This window comes from Desmodus rotundus, chromosome 1 (assembly GCF_022682495.2).
Source record: "Desmodus rotundus isolate HL8 chromosome 1, HLdesRot8A.1, whole genome shotgun sequence".
Taxonomy (NCBI): domain Eukaryota; kingdom Metazoa; phylum Chordata; class Mammalia; order Chiroptera; family Phyllostomidae; genus Desmodus; species Desmodus rotundus.
In genome coordinates this window covers 186,677,051-186,683,713 of record NC_071387.1, presented here as the reverse complement: position 1 = coordinate 186,683,713, position 6,663 = coordinate 186,677,051, and positions in this window count along the sequence as shown.

Below are 6,663 nucleotides of genomic sequence, written 5' to 3'. Positions count from 1 at the left end.
AGAATAAGTTCCTTTGTTCAGAGCTGGGATTTTGAGATCTCTACAGGTGTTTTATCCACATTCAGGCTTTGGTAAAAGGCTTATCCTTAGTCATGAGGAGATTTCTGAGCCTAGTTTCATTAGCTTATATGGTTCTACCCTTACATTGCATCCCTATTCCAATAAGCAATCACCTCTCTTGTTTCTGGGACCATATCCTTTCATTGTAATTACTTGTTCCAATCATGATGTCTTAGATACTCATCCATGAAGTTCTGCTTCAAAGAAGTTCCATATTGAGACCCTACATCTACTTACCAGCATCATGCTCTTCATATAACCAGTGCCTGAATTGCCCATCACCATTTTCTAGAACATTCCTGATATCAATTGTTTGCCTGAGGGTCACATTTTACCCTTAACATTTCTTTCAGGGTAAGGTTAGGTTACACTGGAACAACAAATTAATTTCAATATCTTAGTTAGCAATACATACAAATCTTTCCTTGCATATGCGCCATCCCATGCAGGTTGTTGGTGGTCTTCAGAGACCTTGACTCCCGGAAGCATCACTGTTTTGTGACACCGGCATTGCAAAGTGTGGATCACTACAGCAGGGCACAGAGCTTGGAAAACCGTTACCTACTCTTACATGCCTCAAATCAGAAGTGGCTCCCCTCATTCCTGCACAGAGTGTCTTTTCTGGAATAGTAACAAAGCCCCTGCTATTTGCAAGAGGGCTTAGACTTATGTTCAGAAGCTCACAGATATTAGTGACCAGTGCTTGTCTATTTCCATAGAAGATCATGTGTCACATGGGTGGGTGGTCTCATTCCATTGTCAGACTATCCACAATTGTTTCTATTGTAAAGGGTTGATTTTTTAATAAAACATTTTATTGATTGGGCTGTTACAGTTGTCCCAATTTTTCTCCCTTTGTTCCCCCAAGCAGCAGCCCCCACTCTCCTCATGCAATCCCCCCATCTTTGTTCATGTCCATGGGTCATGCATATAAGTTCTTTGGTTGCTCCATTTCCTGTATTGTACTTTACGTCCCCATGACTAATCTGTGACTACAAATTATGCTTCTTAATACCCTTACCTCTTCATTCCACCAAAACCCCCTCCCATCTGACAACTATCAAATGCTCTCCATATCCATGATTCTGTCTCTGTTTTGCTTGTTTGCTTAGTTTGTTTTTAGATTCAATTGTTGTTTGGCATGTGTTTATTGCCATTTTAATGTTTATAGTTTTGATCTTCTTCTTTTTCTTGAATATGTTCCTTTAACATTTGGTATAATAATGATTTGGTGACGATGAACTCTTTTAGTTTTTTCTTGTCTGGGAAGTTCTTTATATGAGCTTTGATTCTAAATGATAGCTGCTTGGTAGAGCAACCTTGGCTGTAGGTCCCTGCTTTTCATGACTTTGCATATTTCTTGCCAATCTCTTGTAGCCTGCAAAGTTTCTTTTGAGAAATCAGCTGACAGCCTTATGGGAACTCTGCTGTAGGTAATTGATGTTTTTTCCCTTGCTGCTTTTAAGATTGTCTATTTATCTTTAACCTTTGACATTTTAATTATGGTGTGTCTTGATGTGGACCTGTTTGCATCATCTTGTTTGGGACTCCTGGTGCTTCCTGGACATGGATGTCTATTTCCTTTGCCAAATCAGAGAAGGTTTTTTTTTCATTATTTTTTCAAATAGATTTCCAGTTTCTTGTTCTTTCTCTTCTCCTTCTGACATCTTCTTCTGACACTACTATGAGGTGATTGTTGGTACTCTTGTAGTTGTCCCAGAGTCTCCTTAAACTATCCTCATTTGGGGGGATTCTTTCTTCTTGGTGTTCTGCTGTGTTGTTTTTTTGTTTCCTTATGTTCCATATAATTGATTTGATTCTCAGCTTCATCCACTGTATTGTTGATTCCCTGTAAATCATTCATTTCCATTAGTATTTCCATTAGTATATCCTTCATTTTTGCCTGACTCTTTTTTTTTTTTTTTTTAATGCTCTTGAGCATCCTTATAACCAGTGTTTTGAACTCTGCATCTGATAGGTTTCTCATCTCTATTTTGTTTAGTTCTTTTTCTGGAGTCTTGATCTGTTCTTCCATTTGGTCCGTGTTTCTTTGTCTCCTCATTTTGGCAGCCTCCCTGTGTTTGTTTCTGTGTATTACGTAGAGAGCCACTATGACTCCCTGTCTTGGTAGTGTGGCCAGAGGCACAGCCTTCCCTATCATCCAAACTGGGTACTTGAGGTGCACCCTCTGTGTGGGCTGAGTAACCCTCCTCTTGTAGTCAAGGCTTGATTTCTGTTGGCAGATCTACGGGAGGGATTTATCAAGTCAAGTCAGCTGCAAAGTCTGGCTGTGACCACTGACTACTGATCTCCTCCCTCCGCAGAGGATCACCTGTGCAGGAGCAGGGTGATGGTGCTCTGATGTGCTATAGCTGTCCCGTGGGTGTGCAGGCTCTGGGGTCTCCCAGGGGGTTCAGGTCAGTGTCAGCCATCACCTGTGCTCCACCTGGGGCCACACAATGTGAGTTACAAAGCAACTTGCAGATGGCTGCTATTAATGGGGTTGAAGGCTCCCAGGCAAGGCAAAACTGTGATCCAAAGCTGGCTACTGCTAGTGCTGGGCTCGGGGCCACTTAGCCAGAGGTAAGATGACTGTGGGTGGGCCCATAATTTGGGTGGTTTGGAGCCTCAGGTAAATGCCAGGGCAGGGCAAGCAGTGTAAACGAGGTTGATGGAGTCTCAGATATGACTCATGCCTGACTATTCTGTGGCTTTTTCAAGGAGGGGGGCTCAGAAAAGGCATAATGGCTTCTTCCCATCTTTCTATCTAGGAGATAGTTGTCCCCCAGCCCTTGTCCTGATGCCAGACACTTTATCCCCACCCCCACCCCTACCCCCATAAGCCACTTGTGCCTTTCAAGCTGCTACCTTGGTGGTGCTGGAGTTCAGAGGGAGTGCATAGGTCCTTTAAGAGGAACTGGAGTTCAGTAGACTTTTTTTAACCACTGAAATCCTACTGGTTTTTATAGCCAGAAGTTGTGAGGGCCTATCTGCTTGGCACTGGAACTGCGGTCTCGGAGGCCTGGTGTGGGGCTGAGTCCCCTCACTCCTGAGACATTCCTTCCAAACATTTATCCACCACACGTGGGTGTGGGGACCTGCCTGTTCTGAGTCTCCACATCTCCTACCCTTCTGGGTCAAGCTGGTTCGTTTAGTTCTGTATTTGTTGGACTTCCATTCAACTTGATTTCTGATGTTTCTGAGTGATCGTTAGTTTCTAATTTAATAGTAATTTTGATGTGGTTGTACGAGGAGGTGAGTCGTGTTTACTCCTGTCTCCATCTTGACTGGAAATCTATAAAGGGTTGATTTTGAGTTAGGGTCCACATCATCTGGGTAGGCCTGTGCTGTGTTCTGAGTATATTTGTGATAATTTGTATAGATACTGATTTTCATACAAATCATTTACATATATGGATTTTTAAGCTCTGTTTCCGTACCTGGTATTTAGATCCTGGTAAATATAAAAACCAAAATTTTAATAGTATTTATACTTGCTAAAAGTGTGGCAAAGCTGGGGTTTAATGCCTGAATCCTGAAGGCTTTCATTGGCCAGGCAGATGTACCACCTGATCTTGAAGCTTAGCTAAGGAAGTGTCCATTATGACATACTTCTAGGCTGGCAGTTCTTTACCCCATGCTGACTTATAGGCTAAACGGTTTCTAAGGGAGGTTTCTAAGTTCTGATGTTTGTCAGTATGGCAGTGATGGATTTGAGGCCAGGGAGACTCATTACAATGGAGCCTTGGTCCTCAATCAGCTGTCAGTACTCCAGGCTGTGTGGTGAAGCCCAAAGTGTCTTCTGGGCTTGGCTGGGTTTCTGATCGATCGGGTTGCCCCAAAGTGGAGCCAAGGTTCATGGTTTTCACATGGCACTGGAAACCATCAATCATGCCAAATGAATGCTGGATGTAGTAATCAACAACATTTAGGGTAGAATCATTCCCAGAAAAGCTCGGGCCAGCTGTGATCAGTTAAGGACATAAGCTGATAATGACAGCAGTGACCATGAGGTTGAACGTCTTTATCATTATGAGCCATAGACATTTTGAAATGAATGTCCAATTCATTGCATTTTAGATTGGCTAATAGGCACATGCAGGGATGAAATATCAATATTAATTAGATCTAAATATTAAGTACAGTTCATTCAATAAATGGAAAGTAATTGCTTACATTTTTCCAAAGACTGCAAGTATTATTGTTATAGCAGATGTTCTGGAAACATCTGCATATCATCCATCTGTTTGGTTTCCAAATCTAACTTCTGTTTGTGTTATATTATTTTATCACTGCTTTAGTGTATGAAGTTAAACCTATAATATTGGTTTACAGAACTTCATCTCATACTCTGGAGTTGTTAATAAAAGAAAGATGATATTTTCACACTCTTTGATATGCAATTTTACTTCCCCCTATTTCTTTTCATTTCACATTGTTTATTTTCCTGTTACTGATGCCACAGAAATGATTACTAAGAAGTATATATAGCTTTATTCCACAGGTTTCAAAGTTGGTGGCTTATGGAAAATATAAAGCACAATGTTTCAATATTTATTGGAGATATTTCTAAGTGGCAAGAAAAAAAGATGACACAAAATAGATAACAGTGAAGAGATCGAATGAGAAACTTACTATTGAGCTTTAGAAGGACTTTATATTTTTGTTAAATCTCATTGTGAGTCCTAAGTTTGTTTATTGTAGGCTCTTAAGGAAGGACATATTTAACCACAATCTAAATTCCAACATTTGCCCTGCTCCCTTATTTTATCATATATAAGTCAGAAAATTTTAACGATATAAAAGTTATTAAGTGAAAATTTATAAATTTACTTTGGCTTTTCATACCACACTGATTCAACATGACTAAAGAGGAAAAATGGTTTAATAATATCAGTTAAAAAATATATGCTTAAGACATTTTTAACACCAAAAAGCCCAGCAAATCAAATTAATGGCAAAGGGATTAATTTATGGATATTCACTGGTATATGCTGAATACAATCGTTTTTGTGGCCTGTGGCTCCATTTGGGTCCCTGAAGTTTATAGCCTATATAGAATTTGATCTAATTTTAGTGCCTAATTATTCTGTGTAGGTGTTTCCCTAATACTTGAGGTGACAGTTATTACTATTACCATTATTATTATTATTGAATTTGATATCACATAAACCAAAAGACCATTTAAGATAGAGCATGTAACTCAATCTATTACACCACAAAAGTTTGCTTAGTGTGTTCTTCATGAATCTCTCAGAGTACTATTCAAGGTCTTTTTATTCTTTGTTCTTGAGTGAGGGAAGAAGATATTTCTCTTTTTCAAAGAAGTATATGAGATTTGTAATAACATTTGGGAGAAAACAACTGTTTAATGAAATGATCATGATCTGTTTTTATTTAGTTTAATTTTACTTTTTGAGGGGAAAAATATTGGTGCACATTTTTTTCCTCTTTGGAAGTGCATTAGTTACTATGGCAACAATTTCGCTGGCAGAGAGTTTCCAAAGATTCACACATATAATATAAATTTAATTTAAGCATCGGATTGGAATTTATACTTTTCTGGTTAGGAATAAAGACAATCACATAGAAGTCCCTCCCTTATATGGAACTGGGGCATGGCCAGTGTGATATGCAAAGATCCCATATTTATAAACGTGATAATAATATAATTTTATGTGTCCAAAGCAAGGGCCTAATTGGGACCTACACAAGGAATTTGGCTTTAATATCTTCTTTATCACACCAAATTTAAATTTCTTGAGTCTAAACTTTAATATTCTTTTCTGATCTAAAAAATATGCCTTATTTTAATGCTTCCTCAGAAATGTATTTTCTCAAGAGTTAGTTAGTCTGGAATTATAATTTTCTGTCACTGGCAAACTTTCTTCAGCTAGTAGAACTGGATCCAACTTGGTTTGGAGCACGCATTCTGCATGGCCTGGAATGGCCAGACATTCATTAGAGAACTCAACAGGCACGACTCCCAGATTAAACTCCTGACATTCATGAAGTAGGCATGAGAAGAAACCAGGAGGGTTTTCGAATAAGATTCCTTTATAGATTCAGATTATAACTGAAACCAGAAGCATTTCAGACATCAGGAAGTTTCAGTAAGCTGTTATGATCTCCCAGAATCTTTAGTAAAAAGTCCGCTTCTTTCTCCTTCCTCCAGAGTGGCAGATGGAGGTAAAATGATTGATAACAGCCAAGCTGAAGGATGTAGCTCAGTGTCAGAGTCAAATGGACCAGAACCCCAGGATTAGTCACAGTTCCTTGCCTAGTTGCAGAATGTGCTTGATGCCAATCATGCCCCATCTATGGAACAGCCGCCAAGATGGTGTTTTTCATTTGGGGAGCTAGCGCCCTAGAGGAAGTAGGTAGAAGCCTATATGAGCACTCTCATTTTTTTCTTCCCAATTCAGCAATCCGGAAAGTTACACTGCCACCAGGAGCAGAGTGACTGCCACTTGGAGGTTGTACTATTTTAGGAGTTGGGCAGAAGCGGCCTCCTTAACAGCAATTACAAATTCGGCAAGTTGGTCTGTGTGATGGTTTGATAACTCTGTTTGTTTTGCATCTCTCTATTCCACCAACATGAGG